The 20271-nt window shown below is 41.3% G+C and overlaps 1 pseudogene; it reads left to right on the forward strand.

Annotated features, from left to right (window-relative positions):
• Positions 1-275: 275 nt before the first annotated feature.
• The window catches only part of LOC122907418, a 29821-nt pseudogene continuing 9825 nt past the window's right edge, over positions 276-20271 (forward strand).

A 20271-nucleotide genomic window follows, 5' to 3' on the forward strand; every position in this document is an offset into this window, starting at 1 on the left:
ATGTAGTTTAGGACAGAAACTTTGAAATAATATTTCAGGGCCTGTGAGAGGAGGGAGTCTGAAAAGGGCCCCGAGAAGGAGTAAAAAAATCAAGAGACAACAGAGCCTTTCCAAAAGGAAGTAGGCAATTCATTTGGGACATTTTTATTGAATATTTCCTATGTAATGGGCACTGTTCTAGGCCCCAGCAGTGAGGGACAAGGCCAACCTTCATGAGGCCATCAGTCTACAAGAGAAGATAGGCATGAATCAAGGAAGTAGGAAGTCCTGAAAAGATGGCAAACCAGTGCCCATTGCTAGCCCCCTTCACCAAGTACAACCTTGGAGATGCCAAAGATCTGCAAGAAAAAGGTATAAAGTTGAACAACTGAAGTAAAGATGGTGACTTACTCTTAGGGAAGAGAGAGGGGGTATTCATTTTGTACAGAGCGGCCTGGTCAGAGGCAGGCATAGTACCACCACCGGAGAAGAGACTAATATGTGTTCCTTTCTCCTCCATAGGACCTGGGTGCTTGATGCCTGCCTTACAGCCCCTGTGATGAGGAAACACCATAGTAAATTTGTGGCAACAATAGCAGCCAGGGGGAAGAGTGGGGGACACACATAACAACCAAGGAAAACTGATTAGCCCCTGAGCTTTCCTGAACCCCTGGCCCTGAATGCCCCACACCTCAAATACTGGGTAACTGCAACAAGGAAGACAGTTGCTAAGAATGCCAGGGGAGAGTGTAGTAAAGATCCATCTGAGACAAGAATGTCTTGTGAGGGACACTAAATGGGTGTCCTCAAGAACTGAACACAGTACCATGAGGTCTCCATCCTAAGGCACACATCACCATTGTAAGCCAGGTTTATCACCAGAAGGACATGAACAGGTAGCAGTTACTAAAACAACATCAACAATCCTCATATTATCTAAAATGTTTGTTTTTCCATTAAAAAAATTACCTGCAGGGGTGACTGGGTGGCGCCTTTGGCTCACATCATGATCTTAGGTCCTGGGTTCAAGCCCCTCCTTGGGCTCTCTCCTCAGCAGGGAGCCTGCTTCTCCCTCTCTCTCTGACTCTCTCTCTGCCTGATCTCTCTCTCTCTCTCTCTCTGTCAAATAAATAAATGGAATATTTTAATAAAATTACATGCTAAAAACAGGAAGTTGCAGTCTGTACTCAAGGGAAGGAACATAGTCAACAGAAACTGACTCAGAGGAATCAGATGTTTGATTCAGTAACAAAAATTTCAAAAGGGCTAGTATGAATATGTTCAAAGAAGTAAAGGAAACTGTCAAATAATCAACAGAAAATATTCTATCAATGACTGTTATGGACTGAATGTTTGTGTTCTCCAAAATGCATATGTTGAAGCTCTAACCCTCAATGTGACTGTATTTAGACATAGTGATAGTGAGGAATCCTGTCATGAACGTTAAATGAGATCACAGGCTTGGGCTGGTACCCATAGAAGAAGAGGAAGAGGCATTCTTCGTTCTTTCTCTCCACCAGTGCGAGAGCTCAGCAAGAAAGCAGCTGTTTGCAAACTGGGAAGAAAGTCCTCACTGGACATCCATCTCGCAGGTCCTTGATCTGGAACATCTAGACTTCAAACTGAGAAAATAAACATTGTTTAGACCACCTAATCTGTGGTATTCTATTATAGTAGCCTGAACATATTAATACAACGACTTCACAAAATCTCAATAGAGGAATAGAAACTATTATAAAGATTTGAACAGAAATTTTATAGTTAAAAAATACAATAACTGAAATTTAAAACTCACTAGAGAGGCTCAGTGGGGATTAGAGTTGGCAGAAGAATCAGTGACATTGAAGACTGATCAATGGAAATTATCCAAACTGAAGAACCGCAAGAATCGATTTGAAGAAAAATAGACAGAGGTTCAAAGTCCAGCAAGGTACACCAACATACATGCAGTGGGAGTCTAAGAAAAACAGGAAAGGAAGAGAAAGAATAGGAAAATTATTTGAAAAAGTAATTGTCAAGTAAATTTTTCAATCTCCAAAATTTTTATAAATATGATGAATAATCCATCAGGGAAATATCATATTAAATAGTGTATTTGCAACTGACAAGAGAGTCTCAAAATACATAAAGAAAAAACTGACAGGACTGAAAGGAAATAGAGACAATTCAACAATTATAGACAGAGAATTCAATACTCCTTTCTCAGAAATTGATTGACCTAGACAGAAACTCAATATGAATATAAAGACTTGAACATTCCTCCCCAAAATATCAGAATTAGACATTCAAATACACATTAGGGATTCTCCAGAATAGACCATATGCTAGACTCTTAAACAAGTCTCAGTAAATATAAGAAGAATTATTTAATAGCACATGTGTTTTCTAGTCCCCACAGAATTAATCAGATGTCAAAAACAGAAAGAAAATAGGGAAATCACCAATAATTTGGAAGTTAAACAATACACTTCTAAGTAACCCTGGATCAAAACAGAAATCACAAGACAAATTTTAAAATATCTTGAATAGGGGGCACCTGGATGGCTAAATCTGTTAAGCAGAAAACTCTTGATTTCAGCTCAGGTCATGATCTCAGGGTCTTGGGATAGAGCCCTGTTGGGGATTTATATTGGGCTTCACGCTCAGCTGTGAGTCTCTCTGAAGATTCTCTCTTTCCCTCTGCCCCTACCTGATTTGTACACTCTCCCTCTCTCTCTCTCTGTAAAATCAATAAATCTTTAAAAAATATCTTGAGGCATTAGAGAGGAGTAGGGAATTTGGGTAAATTGGAAGGGGAGGTGAACCATGAGAGACTATGGACTCTGAAAAACAGTCTGAGGGGTTTGAAGTGGCGGGGGGGTGGGAGGTTGGGGTACCAGGTGGTGGGTATTGTAGAGGGCACGGCTTGCATGGAGCACTGGGTGTGGTGAAAAAATAATGAGTACTGTTTTTCTGAAAATAAATAAAATTAAAAAAAAATCTTTTTTAAATTTTATTTATTTATTTTTTTAATTTTTTTCCAATTTATTTATTTTCAGAAAAACAGTATTCATTATTTTTTCACCACACCCAGTGCTCCATGCAAGCCGTGCCCTCTATAATACCCACCACCTGGTACCCCAACCTCCCACCCCCCCGCCACTTCAAACCCCTCAGATTGTTTTTCAGAGTCCATAGTCTCTCATGGTTCATTTCCCCTTCCAATTTGCCCAAAAGCACATAACCTCCCCAATGTCCATAACCTTACACCCCTTCTCCCAATCCCCCTCCCCCCAGCAACCCACAGTTTTTTTCGTGAGATTAAGAGTCACTTATGGTTTGTCTCCCTCCCTATCCCATCTTGTTTCATGGATTCTTCTCCTACCCACTTAAGCCCCCATGTTGCATCACCACTCCCTCATATCAGGGAGATCATATGATAGTTGTCTTTCTCCGCTTGACTTATTTCGCTAAGCATGATACGCTCTAGTTCCATCCATGTTGTCGCAAATGGCAAGATTTTGTTTCTTTGGATGGCTGCATAGTATTCCATTGTGTATATATACCACATCTTCTTGATCCAGTCATCTGTTGATGGACATCTAGGTTCTTTCCATAGTTTGGCTATTGTGGACATTGCTGCTATAAACATTCGGGTGCACGTGCCCCTTTGGATCACTACGTTTGTATCTTTAGGGTAAATTCCCAGTAGTGCAATTGCTGGGTCATAGGGCAGTTCTATTTTCAACATTTTGAGGAACCTCCATGCTGTTTTCCAGAGTGGTTGCACCAGCTTGCATTCCCACCAACAGTGTAGGAGGGTTCCCCTTTCTCCGCATCCTCGCCAGCATCTGTCATTTCCTGACTTGTTGATTTTAGCCATTCTGACTGGTGTGAGGTGATATCTCATTGTGGTTTTGATTTGTATTTCCCTGATGCCGAGTGATATGGAGCACTTTTTCATGTGCCTGTTGGCCATCTGGATGTCTTCTTTGCAGAAACGTCTGTTCATGTCCTCTGCCCATTTCTTGATCGGATTATTTGTTCTTTGGGTGTTGAGTTTGTTAAGTTCTTTATAGATTTTGGACACTAGTCCTTTATCTGATATGTCGTTTGCAAATATCTTCTCCCATTCTGTCAGTTGTCTTTTGGTTTTGTTAACTGTTTCCTTTGCTGTGCAAAAGCTTTTGATCTTGATGAAATCCCAAAAGTTTGTTTTTGCCCTTGTTTCCCTTGCCTTTGGCGATGTTCCTAGGAAGATGTTGCTGCGGCTGAGGTCGAAGAGGTTGCTGCCTGTGTTCTCCTCAAGGATTTTGATGGATTCCTTTCTCACATTGAGGTCCTTAATCCATTTTGAATCTATTTTTGTGTGTGCTGTAAGGAAATGGTCCAATTTCATTTTTCTGCACGTGGCTGTCCAATTTTCCCAACACCATTTATTGAAGAGGCTGTCTTTTTTCCATTGGACATTCTTTCCTGCTTTGTCGAAGATTAGCTGACCATAGAGTTGAGGGTCTATTTCTGGGCTCTCTATTCTGTTCCATTGGTCTATGTGTCTGTTTTTGTGCCAGTACCATGCTGTCTTGATGATGACAGCTTTGTAATAAAGCTTGAAGTCCGGAATTGTGATGCCACCAACTTTGGCTTTGTTTTTCAATATCCCTTTGGCTATTCGAGGTCTTTTCTGGTTCCATATAAATTTTAAAATTATTTGTTCCATTTCTTTGAAAAAGATGGATGGTACTTTGATAGGAATTGCATTAAATGTGTAGATTGCTTTAGGTAGCATAGACATTTTCACAATATTTATTCTTCCAATTCAGGAGCATGGAACATTTTTCCATTTCTTTGTGTCTTCCTCAATTTCTTTCATGAGTACTTTATAGTTTTCTGAGTATAGATTCTTAGCCTCTTTGGTTAGGTTTATTCCTAGGTATCTTATGGTTTGGGGTGCAATTGTAAATGGGATTGACTCCTTAATTTCTCTTTCTTCTGTCTTGTTGTTGGTATAGAGAAATGCAACTGATTTCTGTGCATTGATCTTATATCCTGACACTTTACTGAATTCCTGTACAAGTTCTAGCAGTTTTGGAGTGGAGTCTTTTGGGTTTTCCACATAGAGTATCATATCATCTGTGAAGAGTGATAGTTTGACTTCTTCTTTGCCGATTTGGATGCCTTTAATTTCCTTTTGTTGTCTGATTGCTGAGGCTAGGACTTCTAGTACTACGTTGAATAGCAGTGGTGATAATGGACATCCCTGCCGTGTTCCTGACCTTAGTGGAAAAGCTTTCAGTTTTTCTCCATTGAGAATGATATTTGCAGTGGGTTTTTCATAGATGGCTTTGATGATATTGAGGTATGTGCCCTCTATCCCTACACTTTGAAGGGTTTTGATCAGGAAGGGATGCTGTACTTTGTCAAATGCTTTTTCAGCATCTATTGAGAGTATCATATGGTTCTTGTTCTTTCTTTTATTGATGTGTTGTATCACATTGACTGATTTGCGGATGTTGAACCAAACTTGCAGCCCTGGGATAAATCCCACTTGGTCGTGGTGAATAATCCTTTTAATGTACTGTTGAATCCTATTGGCTAGTATTTTGGTGAGAATTTTTGCATCTGTGTTCATCAAGGATATTGGTCTATAGCTCTCTTTTTGGATGGGATCCTTATCTGGTTTTGGGATCAAGGTGATGCTGGGAGTTTGGGAGTTTTCCTTCCATTTCTAATTTTTGGAACAGTTTCAGGAGAATAGGAATTAGTTCTTCTTTAAATGTTTGGTAGAATTCCCCCGGGAAGCCATCTGACCCTGGGCTTTTGTTTGTTTGGAGATTTTTAATGACTGTTTCAATCTCCTTACTGGTTATGGGTCTGTTCAGGCTTTCTATTTCTTCCTGGTTCAATTTTGGTAGTTTATATGTTTCTAGGAATGCATCCATTTCTTCCAGATTGTCAAATTTGTTGGCGTAGAGTTGCTCATAGTATGTTCTTATAATAGTTTGTATTTCTTTGGTGTTAGTTGTGATCTCTCCTCTTTCATTCATGATTTTATTTATTTGGGTCCTTTCTCTTTTCTTTTTGATAAGTCTGGCCAAGGGTTTATCAATTTTATTAATTCTTTCAAAGAACCAGCTCCTAGTTTGGTTGATTTGTTCTATTGTTTTTTTGGTTTCTATTTCATTGATTTCTGCTCTGATCTTTATGATTTCTCTTCTCCTGCTGGGCTTAGGGTTTCTTTCTTGTTCTTTCTCCAGCTCCTTTAGGTGTAGGGTTAGGTTGTGTACCTGAGACCTTTCTTGTTTCTTGAGAAAAGCTTGTACCGCTATATATTTTCCTCTCAGGACTGCCTTTGTTGTGTCCCACAGATTTTGAACCGTTGTATTTTCATTATCATTTGTTTCCATGATTTTTTTCGATTCTTCTTTAATTTCCCGGTTGACCCATTCATTCTTTAGAAGGATGCTGTTTAGTCTCCATGTATTTGTGTTCTTTCCAAACTTCCTCTTGTGGTTGAGTTCTAGCTTCAGAGCATTGTGGTCTGAAAATATGCAGGGAATGATCCCAATCTTTTGATACCGGTTGAGTCCTGATTTAGGACCGAGGATGTGATCTATTCTGGAGAATGTTCCATGTGCACTAGAGAAGAATGTGTATTCTGTTGCTTTGGGATGAAATGTTGTGAGTATATCTGTGATGTCCATCTCATCCAGTGTATCATTTACGGCCTTTATTTCCCTGTTGATCTTTTGCTTGGATGATCTGTCCATTTCAATGAGGGGAGTGTTAAAGTCCCCTACTATTATTGTATTATTGTTGATGTGTTTCTTTGATTTTGTTATTAATTGGTTTATATAGTTGGCTGCGCCCACGTTGGGGGCATAGATATTTAAAATTGTTAGATCTTCTTGTTGGACAGACCCTTTGAGTATGATATAGTGTCCTTCCTCATCTCTTATAATAGTCTTTGGCTTAAAATCTAATTGATCTGATATAAGGATTGCCACTCCTGCTTTTTTCTGTTGTCCATTAGCATGGTAAATTGTTTTCCACCCCCTCACTTTAAGTCTGGAGGTGTCTTCGGGCTTAAAATGAGTTTCTTGGAGGCAACATATAGATGGGTTTTGTTTTTTTATCCATTCTGATACCGTGTGTCTTTTGATTGGGGCATTTAGCCCATTAACATTCAGGGTAACTATTGAGAGATGTGATTTTAGTGCCATTGTATTGCGTGTAAGGTGACTGTTACTGTATATTGTCTCTGTTCCTTTCTGATCTACCACTTGTAGGCTCTCTCTTTGCTTAGAGGACCCCTTTCAGTATTTCCTGTAGAGCTGGTTTGGTGTTTGCAAATTCTTTCAGTTTTTGTTTGTCCTGGAAGCTTTTAATCTCTCCTTCTATTTTCAATGATAGCCTAGCTGGATATAGTATTCTTGGCTGCATGTTTTTCTCGTTTAGTGCTCTGAAAATGTCATGCCAGCTCTTTCTGGCCTGCCAGGTCTCTGTGGATAAGTCAGCTGCCAATCTAATACTTTTACCATTGTATGTTACAGACTTCTTTTCCCGGGCTGCTTTCAGGATTTTCTCTTTGTCACTAAGGCTTGTAAATTTTACTATTAGGTGACGGGGTGTGGGCCTATTCTTATTGATTTTGAGGGGCGTTCACTGAACCTCCTGAATTTTGATGCTCCTTCCCTTTGCCATATTGGGGAAATTCTCCCCCATAACTCTCTCCAGTATACCTTCTGCTCCCCTCTCTCTTTCTTCTTCTTCTGGAATCCCAGTTATTCTAATGTTGTTTCGTCTTATGGTGTCACTTATCTCTCGAATTCTCCCCTCATGGTCCAGTAGCTGTTTGTCCCTCTTTTGCTCAGCTTCTTTATTCTCTGTCATTTGGTCTTCTATATCGCTAATTCTTTCTTCTGCCTCATTTATCCTAGCAGTGAGAGCCTCCATTTTTGATTGAACCTCATTAATAGCTTTTTTGATTTCAACATGGTTAGATTTTAGTTCTTTTATTTCTCCAGAAAGGGCTTTTAGATCTCTGGAGAGGGTTTCTCTAATATCTTCCATGCCTTTTTCAAGCCTGGCTATAACCTTGAGAATTGTCATTTTGAACTCTAGATCTGACATATTACCAATGTCTGTATTGATTAGGTCCCTAGCCTTCGGTACTGCCTCTTGTTCTTTTTTTTGTTGTGAATTTTTCCGCCTTGTCATTTTGTCCAGCTAAGAGTATATGAAGGAGCAAGTAAAATACTAAAAGGGTGGCAACAATCCCAGGAAAATATGCTTAAACCAAATCAGAAGAGATCCCAAATCGTGAGGGCGGATTTCTCCCCCCTACGATTGGGTGAGGGATCTCCTATGATTGGGATCTCCTTTGATTGGGATCTCCCAATCTCTTCTGATTGGGATCTCTTTCTGATTTGGGGATAAAAAGAGGTTCAAAAAGAAAGAAAGAAAAAAAAGAAAAAGGAATTAAAAAAAGAGATTGAATTAAAAATTCAATGAAGAATTTAAAAAAGAATTAAGACAAAAAAGATTGAAGAGATTAGGATCTCTTCTGATTTGGGGATAAAAAGAGGTTCAAAAAGAAAGAAAGAAAAAAAATAAAAAAAAAGAATTAAAAAAAAAGTAAATGAATAAAGAAAAGTATAAAAAAGAAAAAAACATATATATATTAGATAATCTAGTTAAAAAACGTTAAAAAAGAAAAGGGTAAAAGTTATAAAAAATTTTAGCAGAAGAAGAGAAAAAAAATGAAAAAGAAAAAAATTAAATTAATTGCAAGACTAAAATATCACAGGCAGAAAGCCATGAGTTCTGTGGTTTGTTTTCTCCTCCTCTGGAATTCTGCTGCTCTCTCCTTGGTATTGAAACTGCACTCCTTGGTAGGTGAACTTGGTCTTGCCTGGATTTCTTGTTGATCTTCTGGGGGAGGGGCCTGTTGTAGTGATTCTCAAGTGTCTTTGCCCCAGGCGGAATTGCACCGCCGTTAGCAGGGGCCGGGCTGAGTGATCTGCTCGGCTTTGCTTTCAGGAGCTTTTGTTCCCTGAGCGCTTTCCGTAGAGTTCCGGAGGACGGGAATACAAATGGCGGCCTCCTGGTCTCCAGCCCGGAGGAGCCGAGAGCCCGGGGTCCCGCTCCCCAGTGCACCCTCAGCGAACAGCTCCTAGTAACTCGCGTCTGCCTAATCTCCGGCCGCGCTCTGAGCTCACCGAGCCTGTGACCCGTTCAAGGCAACTCCGAGCTGCGAGCTCACTGTCGGCTCCGTCTCTGCAGCCGGCTTTCCCGTTCCAATACACGCAAGCTCTGCAACACTCAGACACCCCCGATCCTCTTGTGACCCCGCGGGACCTGAGGTCACACCAACCCCGCTTGGGCTTCGCCCCGGTTTAACCTCCGGAGCGATGTCCCTCAGCGGAACAAGACTTTTAAAAGTCCCAATTTTGTGCTCCGTTGCTCCGCCGCTTGCCGGGAGCCGGCCCCTCCCCCCGGGGTCTAACTTCCCGTCGCTTTGGATTCACTTCTCCGTGTAGATCAAAGAGATACAGAGGGTAAGGTATAGGGAAAGGTGCAGAAAGCTTCCATGCCCTCTCTGAGCTCAGCTCTCCTATGCCACTCTCCGTGTATTCATTCCTTTGGGTTTTATGGAGGCTTCATGCACATAAACACAATTGATTAAATCATTGGCCACTTGTTGAATCTCCAGTGCCTCTTCCCTTGCCTGAGGTGCCTGGTGCTGTGGGGGTGGGGCCCAAAATTTCGAATCTTTTAATCACAGGGCTGGTTCCCCTGGTAACCAGTCCCCATCTTTAGGTTGTCTAGGGGCTTTCCACAGGTCACCTTATTCACAACAAAAGACACCTTTATCAATCTCGTTACTTAGAAAAACCCCAAGGTTTTTAGAAGTTCTGTGCAAGGCCAAAGACCAAATACAGATTTCTTACTATAAACCAAAATATGACACCAAGACATGATGCAACTGAGATAAAATGGAAAAAAAATCCTAGGAAGATAAAATTGCCAAGAATGACTCAAGAACAAATAGAAAACCCTAAAAGACCTATTGAAAAGTAAATAAATAGAATTGGTAACTTAAAATATTCCCACAGAGAAAACCACAGCCCAAAGGTAGTCAATTCTAGTGGTGAATTTGGTAATTTCTGTAAAATATTTAAGGAAAAGGTAATACACATTTATACAAAATCTCCCAGAAAACTGAAGAGAGAACCTTTCCTATCTCATTGTATGAGATCTGTATTATCTATTACTAAAATCAAAGAATTATAAGAAAAGAAAGGCACAAACCAGAACATAGAATTATAAACAAAATATTAACAAATAGAGTCCAATGATATAGCAAACGGATAATGCATCGTAGCCTATTGATACACGTCCCAGGGATCCAAAGTTGGTTCACCATGAGAAAATCAGTTTATGTAATTCACCATATTGGTGGAATAGAGGAGAAAAATCACATGGTCATCCCAACAGATGCAAAAAATTTTTGACAAAATCCAACATCTATTTCTCATTAAAAACAACAACAACAACAACAAAAAGAAACCCAATGAGGAACACAAGGGAACTTCCTCAACATGATAATAGACATATACAAAAAATCCCTAAACTAAGAGTGAGCAGCTGAATGCCTTTCCCTAAGATGAGAACAAGGCAAAGATGTCCTCTTTTACCACTTCTGTTCAACACTGAACTGAAAGATCTAGCCAGAGCAGTAAGTAGGCAAGAGAAATAAATTAAAGGTTTGCTAACTGGAAGGGACAAAATAACGTTTTAATTTTCACATTATTCTATACGTAGACCCTCTATGGGATGTTTTTTCTATTATCCTACATATAGAAAATCCTAATAAATCTGTGAAATGAACTTAGCAGTCCAGCAGAATCCATGATCAACATACAAAAATCCATTGTATTTCCATATTCTATCTAATGAAATTAAGAAAACAAGTTCATTGACATTTTTAGCTGTTTCTGAAAATCTGAAACAAGGACAAATCTGACAGAAGATGTTCAAGGCCTATGGGTTAGTTTTGCTGTGCTGCAGACTATCATAACCTCAATAGCTTAGAAATCTACTCACAGTTCCTGTGGGTCAAGAGTCTGGACACAGCATATCTGAATCCTCTGCTCGGGTCACCCAGGCCATGAGCAAACTGTCAACTGAAGCCGTGGTCTCCTCTGATGCTTGGGGACCTCTTAAAAACTCAATCAGCTTGCAGGCAGAATTTAGTTCACTGCAGCTGGAGACCTCAGGGAAGCCATTGTCCTTGAGGCCAACAGGAAAGTCTTTTCAGTGTTTCATCCTCTTTTAAGAACTCCCCTAATAAAATTAGGGCCATGTAAGATTACATCCTTTTTATTAACTCAGAATCAACCATTAGTAACCTCATTACAGGCATGTAATGGGTCCTACCCACACACTATACTCATGGGTCCTACCTACACTCAAGGGGAGGAGATTACACAGGGTGCCTATCCCAGGAGACAGGAATTTTGGTGGATATCTTTGTTTTTGTTTGTTCATTTGCTTGCTTTAAGATGTTATTTATTTATTTGTCAGAGAGAGACAGAACACAAGCAGGAGGAGTGGCTGGCAGAGGGAGAAGCAGGGCAGGCTCCCCACTGAGCAGGGAGCCTGATGTGGAGCTCAATCCCATGACCCTGGGATCATGACCAGAGCCAAAGTCAGACACTTAACTGACTGAGCCACCCAGGCGTCCCTTGGGGTACATCTTTGAACTCTGCCAACCACAACTTGCACTGTAAAGACTACAAAACATGGCTGGAAGGAATTAAAGACCTAGGTAAACAGAGAGGTATACCATGTTCATGAGTTGGGAGACTCAATATTTGTGAGATATGAACTCTTTCCAAATTGATTTATAGAGTCAGTGCAATCAAAATTAAAATCCCAACAGACTTTCTTGTAGATATTGACAAGTTGGTTCTAAAATTTATATGGACATGTGAAGAATAGCCAAAGAAACCAGACCAGCCAAAATGACTTTTAAAAAAACGATCACGGGTGCCTGGGTGGCTCAGTGGGTTAAGCCTCTGCCTTCAACTCAGGTCATGATCTCAGGGTCCTGGGATCAAGCCCCGCATTGGGCTCTCTGCTCAGTGGGGAGCCTGCTTCCCCCTCTCCCTCTGCCTGACTCTCTGCCTACTTGTGATCTCTTTCTCTCTGTCAAATAAGTAAATAAATTCTTAAAAAAAAATCAAAGTTGGAGAATTAACACTACCAGATTTCAAGACTTACCTAATCCTGTACAAGAGAATGCACTGCTCACACAGATCAATGAAACAGAATAGATTCAAGAAACAGACTCACATACATACATATGGACAACTTCTTTTACAAAGATGCAGAGGCAACTCTGGAGAAATGGTCCATAAAAGAAAAAGGGGTACATTAGACTTTGTCCCAGTTAAAACCTCTGCTTTTTGAAAAAACAGTAAGAGACTAAAAATCGAGACACAGATTGGGGGAAAACATTTGAAAGTCATATATCTGATAAGAAACTTGTCTCCAGAACATGTATTTATTTCTTAATCTTATATCTCAATTTTATTGAGATATAATTGATAAGTATCACTGTATAGGGGCAAGGTGTATAGCATAATGGTTTGATTTACACATATTGTGAAATAATTAAAATACACTTAGTTAACATGTACCATCTCATAGAAATGCTTGAAAAAAAAGGAAAAAATTTTTTTTTCCTCGTTATGAAAACTTTAAGGATCTACTGTCTTAGCAACTTTCAATTAAACCACATAGCGGTGTTAGCTAAGGTCATGATATACATCAGACTCCTGGCACTTATCTATTCTGTAACTGGAAGTTAGTACCTTGGACCACCTCACCCAGATCCAGTTTCCCACCCCACCCTGCAGCTCCCCAACTCTGGTAACCACAAATCTGATCTCTTTTCTATGAGTTTGGTTTCTGGGGTTTTTTTGTTTGTTTGTTTGTTTGTTTGTTTTAGATTCCACATGAGAGTGAAGTCAAACAAGTATTTGTTTTCCTGTCTAGATTGTTTCAATTAGCATAATGCCCTCAAGCTCCATCCATGTTTTTGCAAATAGAATGTATTCTTTTTGAAAACCTTTCAAAATTCAAGAAGAAGAAAAGCACTTAATTTTTTTTTCTAATGGATAAAAGACACACAGATGGCAAAAACCCATGAAAACATACTCAATATCATTAGTCATTACAGGAATGACAAATTAAAACCACAAATGACCAAAGCTAAAAAGACTGATCATGCCAAGGGTGGCAAGGATACAGAGTAACCGGAATTCAGTTTGGAAGTTTCTTAAAAACCTTAACATAGGGGCGCCTGGGTGGCTCAGTGGGTTAAGCCGCTGCCTTTGGCTCAGGTCATGATCTCAGGGTCCTGGGATCGAGTCCCGCATCGGGCTCTCTGCTCAGCAGGGAGCCTGCTTCCTCCTCTCTCTCTCTGCCTGCCTCTCTGCCTACTTGTAATCTCTCTCTGTCAAATAAATAAATAAAATCTTTAAAAAAAAAACACCTTAACATAAACCTACCATATGATTCAACCATTCCACTCTTAGATCTTTACCCCAGAGAATTAAAAGTACTTGCCCATACAAAGACTTATATATGAATGTCCACAGTATCTCTATTTGTCCTCGCCCCAACTGGGAAATTATCCAAATGCCCATCAACGTGTGAATGGAAAAATGAATATAATAATATATCCCTATTTTTAGGTGGAAGGAAGGGAATAAAATATTGATTCATGAAACAACAGGGCTCAGTCTCAAAATAATCACGGTGACTTCAAGAAGCCAGATAAAAAAGTATACACACTGTAGGATTCCATTTATTTAATGTTTTACAAAATGTAAACTAACCTGCAGTGCTCGAAAGCAGATCGATGAGATAGAGAGAGATGAGGGGTGTGGGAACAGAGAATTAAAAGGGGTGTGATGAACCATTTGTTGGTACAGACATGTTCATTATCTTGATGGTGGTGGTTTCACTTACTGGTATACAAGAGCCAAAGCATATCAGATCATGCACTTTAAATACGTGTGGTTTAGGGACGCCTGGGTGGCTGGGTCAGTTAAGCATCTGTCTTCAGCTCAGGTCCTAAAACTGCGGTCCTGGGATCGATCCCCACGTGGGGCTCCCTCTTCAGCGGAGAGTCTGCTTCTCCCTCTCCCTCTGCCCCTTCCCCTGCTCATGCTCTCTCTGTCTCTCAAATACATAAGTAAAGTCTTTAAAATTTTTTTAAAAGATAAATAAATAAATACGTGTGGTTTATTGTCTGTCAACTCTACCTCGATGAAACTATTTTAAAATTGTCAAATTAAACATGGTTGGCAAGAGCGCTCCTGAGGTGGTACAGGGATTCCTATCGCCTCACCACCAGTGGGTACAGACCGTCAGGTTGTTGCTCTGTTGGTGATGCTAAGTGCTGATAACTTGGCAAGGGGCGACTGCCCGATCTTACCATTATAAAGTGCATTTTCCTTTTGCAATTAATGAATGATTTATAGAATGATACATCTGCCCTGTGCAAATACCCTCTTCCTCAGTTCCCCTTCTACAAATGTTTGCAGCACGAGTCAGCCAAGTATTTCTGTGAAGTTCCAGATACTAAATAATTTACGCTTTGTAGACCACATTGTCTCTATCTCAATTATGTGAATCTGCCATTGGACTACAGACGCAGGCATTGGCAACACAGTGATGAATGAGCATGGCGGTGGTCCAGTAAAACCTGACTTATAGGGGTGCCTGGGTGGCTCAGCCGTTAGGCGTCTACCTTCGGCTCAGGTCATGATCCCAGGGTCCTAGGATTGAGCCCCGCATCAGGCTCCCTGCTCAGCGGGAAGCCTGCTTCTCCCTCTCCCACTCCCCGCAGTTGCGTTTCCTCTCTCGCTGTGTCTCTCTCTCTGTCAAATAAATAAATAAAACCTTAAAAAGAAAAAAAACCTTACTTACGGACACTGAAATTTCAATTTGTATAAAAATTTCATGTGTCAAGACGTATTGCTGTCCTTTGGATTTTGTCAACTATCTAAATTTTTAAAAAACATTCTCAATTCATGGGATATACAATATCAGAGAGATGGTGGGCTGGATTTGACAGGTAGAAGGAACTTTCCTGAGTCCATGTTTTAAAGAATTCAGTTATTTCCCAAGCCAATTATTTCACTGGTGTTCACCAAATGGTAATTTTCTCATTCAATTGCTCTTCTACCCATATTAACTGACATTCTTCTGTACAGAATGGCTTCTTCTCAATGAGAAATGCAAAACACTTTCTCCTTAAAAGGCAGGATACATGTTTAATTCTCTCCCTTTAATTACAGATATGTAGAGGAAAAAATTTGTGTAACTGTCATAACCCATGGTGGGAAATGATTTTCTTTTTCTCTTTTTGTCTGTAAAATTATGGAGCCATTGATTTTTATTTATTAAACTATTAACAAAATATTTATCTATTTAATTATAATCAACCTTAATTTTTTTTTCTTCCAGTGCTCAGACTGTCCCAAATTTGGCTATTAGGAAACACCTTCAAATCTGTGTATTTTTGGTACAACTCCATTAATCTTTGACAGATTCCTTACTTTTTGGCGCATGACACATCAAGGTCCCCTTATCCTTCTGCCTAGATCTGAAATCAGCCATATCTCTAAAAGCTCTGGTTCCTTTAGTTAGGTCAATATTAGACTTAATTATACTATACCATCCCATACCATATGACAATTTTCTAGCTTTCAGCCTAATACTGAGAAACCAGTGTCTGGACCCAAATGTGCTCATTGCTAGTGTGTGTCATAGTTTGGGTGCCTTTCAATGGACAAAGCTAGGAAATACTTTTTATTTTTAATTGTGAATTTACACCAATATTATCAGTTCAAAATCAACAAAGAAGGTTTTCTTCCTTAATTTTATATGTGTTTTCTCTCTCCCTGAAAATCTTGACTCATTGCATCCACAGATTTGCCTATTTTATCCTACAATATACATGAGTTTCAAAATTACAATGCCAATATTACTACAGAAAATAAAACTGAATGTAATTTAAGATTTCTCTACTGTTCTTTTCAACCTGAGAATATATTCCAAGGTCGCAGATATGCCACATTTCTAGAGAATCAGAAATGCAACAAGGTCTTCAGAGTAAAAACACAGTAGTCATGACATGGCACAAACAAAGGAGCAAGGGAAGAGAACAGTAATTTCACAGAAGGTCCATGTGTGGAGGATTGTAACCAAAGACATCTTTCACTGTGGTGGTGTTTCAACAGAGGCTCCCCCGCTGAAAATAACAGACGACAAGTGCCCACTTAGTCTAGAGATGTTGGACTACCTACGTCAGACATTGCTCGGAGGTGCCCCCTGACACCCTTGCCGTCTGAGAGAGCAGTTGAGGTAGGGGGATGTGGGGAGGAGAATGGATGGAGGTGGTTAGTGGGAAGGAAGAATTTCTTAGCGGAGAGTTGTCAGGACACTGGTGTCACCCGTCACCCCCATGGAGGAGGAGAGGTGGTCCTTACCCCCACAGTTCTAGACAAGCAAGCGGACTCTAGCCTCAAGACCAAAGCAGGAAGTAATGCCAGAGGGAGTGGTAGGACCCAGAGGAATGTGAGGAAGCTTTGACAGAATAGCTGAGAGGGGATTATCCCCTCTGCTTCTACCCACACCCCAAAAGCTGAACAATGGAGTGAGCAATGTGAGACCTGAGAGAGCTTTCCTGGCTGCGATCCTTTTCTGGCTCCTCCAGTCACTCCTGTGGGATAAGCCTGGGTGGTGAGGCCAGTCGTCAGCATCCTGCCCCACTCTCCACCTCTCCTTCTGCCCTTCCTGCTTTGTGCAGCTTCTCTCGGATTCTTAAAACTGTGTGTCCAGGGAAGGGAGGAGGCCGCTATGACCTGCCATGAGAAGAGCTCTGCGCTCGCTCTGCTCCCTTCAGTGAGGGATTTGGTGGCTATTCCCAGGGTACTCCTCACAAACCTTAGCACATTCCCTCTGGCTGCAGAGCCCAAGGCTCCACACTCTGACTGACTGAGACCTTGAAGCAAGGGGGACATCATTCACAGAAACAAACACTGGATGTCAGGAGCCCAGAGGAGTCACTGGTCTTGTCCAGATGTGGTATGTGGCCCCCCTTCTCGCACCCAGCCCTTCAGATGTGTTGTTTCTCTTGCTTGTAACCTCCCACCTGTTCCACCACACCCTCCGCTCTGCCCCTGTTTCCCCAGGATAACCCCCCGCCACCAGACATGTACAGCCCACCAGCGCCAGCCCGCACTTTGAGCTCACACTTCTGACCCTGCTGCACTTCTGGAGAGTCTGCCCAGATCACACACCTCTCTGACGCGTTTTCTTGAATCATCTTCGGTTCGTTTTGTGGGTTCTCTGGGTTTGCAGTGCCTGCCCTGGTGTCTTTTGCTGACTCTGCCAGCTCCAGGATCTTTTACATTAGAAGCTCCAGGTCGATAGCTTCCAACATTAAAAAAAAAAAGAAATAAAGAAAAAAAAAAGAAAAGGAACATTTGTGTATGTTTGGGAAACCACATAATAAAAAGTAAATAAATGTGAGGTCCTCAGAAGTTTAACCCTGGCTCAGACTCCCCCACCCTCGCCTTGCCCCACACCTCATGAGTCACTCACGGCCATGTGGCAAGATTACTAAGTCTAATTAAGTAATGCAGCTGAAAAACCACTTCCAAATACAGTCCATTGTGCTTTCTCTTGATGTAGGTGTTCCTAAAAATCACCAGACTAAGCAAAATTAAACAGCTCAGGGCCAGGGGAGTCAATGTGATTTCCGCACGATTTTAAATGCCATCAGTGACACCAAGAATTCTTCCAAGAAAGAAGATGGGACCCGAATAAAAACAGGGATGGTTAGAACATGTGAAGTGGTTCATAAATAACAGAAAACATGACAGTGAATAGGGCACTTTCCCTTGAGAAGGACCCTGAGGTGTACTTGTAGAGGAGGCTCGGAAGGGTTGTGGCATGTCTGTGATCCTGAACAGTGGAAAGAGCATTATTTGAAATTGATCAGAAAGAGGGAGCACCCTTAATGATGGGTGGGTTTATCGCCCTTGGTTTCCCTTGGCACCAAATATCAGAGGTAACCTTCTGTAACCTTAAATCCTGAGACATGTTTTTCTGCCTTTGAGATTCAGGTCCCTTGCAGCATGTGTTTCTGATAAATACTGGTTTCATCAAAAGGGAAAATCGAATCCAACATTATAGACTTCTTTTACAATTTTCTATCACCGTTTCTAATTTTTCTCATCTGCACTCAGTGCTTTGGAAATTGTAGCAATGCTTGCTTGAAACCACGAAATGAGCCATTCCTGGCACTGGGACGGAGTCACTTCTGCAGGACTCGGCAATTGCCGTTAAGATCTTCGTATATAAATAATGCTTTCCTCACCGCTGGGACTCTTTGGGGTTTGGAGCAAGCGGGCTTAGACATGTTTGGGATGTTGGATGAATATTTGTTTGCTGTAATATCGAAGAGCTCGCATGTGCAAAAACATCACAAAGGATCACCTTCTGAGAGAGTGCACGTGGTGAACCGAGGTAGCTAGTAGCTGAGGTGTGAGCGCGTGTGTGTTCATGTGCACGTGTGCACACGTGTGCACGTGTTTTGTGTGTTCCTACCCAACTCAGTTCAGCTGGGTGCAGATCACTGTTCATAGGCAAACACAGAATGCGTGTAATTTTCCATTGTTCCCTAATCTATCAATTGCTTTGAAACAAATTCACAAGTGCCATAGCTGAACCCACTGTAAGTGAAAATGACTGTTCCCACAGAGCTTTCCTTTCTACTGAACACCATGGTGTGTCATTGCACTGGAGTATTTATTGATTTTGATCTCCTTTATTTCATAAACACAATACTCCTGAATATGGGTTTCATTAACCAGAAAAAAATAGACATTAAAAATCTTTTTAAAAATGGGGGCATCTGGCTGCTTCAGTTGGTAGAGCATGTGATTCTCTTTTTGTTTTTTGGGGGGTTTTGGGTGGGTTTTGGCTTTGTTTGTTTGTTTGGAGAGAGAGAAGGCAGGGGGAGGAGCAGAGAGAGAGGGAGAGGGAGAATCTTAAGCAGGCTCCATACCCCTCACGTAGCCCAACAGGGACGGGGCTCTATCTCAGGACCTTGAGGTCCTGATCTGAGCTGAAGTCAAGAGTTGAACACTTCACTGACTGAGCCACCCAGATGCCCCCTAGAGCATGCGATTCTTGGTCTCAGGGTCATGAGTTCAAGGCCCATGTTAGGCATAGCTTACTTAAAAAGAAAAAACAAAAAAAAAAAAAACTAAAAACCCACAACTTTAAAAAGTGGAGAAGAGCATGAGAAGAGGAGGAGGAGGGAAGGGAGGAGAAACACCAAAGGAGAAGCTGCATCTCCTCTGGAAGCTGGTACACGTTTGGGGGGGCGAGGGAGCGTGTATTTATACACCCTTCTTAACATATCTAGGCTTAATTCCAGAAAGTCCCTAGAAGCTTGGAAAATGTTCTTCATATCAATAGTGCCCACATTAAAGATATTAAAGACTACATCAGTAGTGTCTGGAATACGTTCATTTGTATCAGGCTAAGAATTCTTCTAAAGTCATATTTGATTTTAGCCCTCAAGTTACCAACTCAGTAAGTAGAGAGCAGAGACAGAACCTAAGTGGCTCCAGAGAAAAACCAGCCGCCCAGGACAGAATCCAGCCCTTAGGAAATGCTGTCTCCTTCCTGCAGAGGACACACTGGGGAATGCTTGGCCCAGAACCTCGTGACCCACCCATGCACTGGCCTTCCAGGCTGACAGGTGCACAGATGTGGCTAGGCTCAGTGACTCTCTTCTGGGGCTGCTTTCTATCTCAGAAAACAGCACCAGCTGCCATCAGAGTGGAAGGTGCAGGAGTGGAAAGCTGCCCACCTCCGGATGTCCATTTCCATCAGATGCTTCCCCTCTGCTGTCTCAGATTCCCTCACCAGCCCCCCACTCTGTTAACTGCCTCCGTGTTGTTATGCTAATTACACTGGTTCCACACTCTGCCTGAAGATGGAGGGAAAACCTGCAGCTCAGAGGAGCCCCTGGCTGGCTCAGTCAGGGGAACCTGCAACCCTTGATCTCAAGGTTGTGGGTTTGAGCTCCACACTGGGTGTCAAGATTATTTAAAAATAAAATCTTAAATAAGAAAAAAAAAGGCAGCTCAGGTGAATTTGTCTCCAGAAGCCCCATGGTGGTCACAACAGCAAGAGACAGGGCATGGAGGAGAA

This window comes from Neovison vison, chromosome 5, assembly GCF_020171115.1.
Source record: "Neovison vison isolate M4711 chromosome 5, ASM_NN_V1, whole genome shotgun sequence".
NCBI classification, from domain to species: Eukaryota; Metazoa; Chordata; class Mammalia; order Carnivora; family Mustelidae; genus Neogale; species Neogale vison.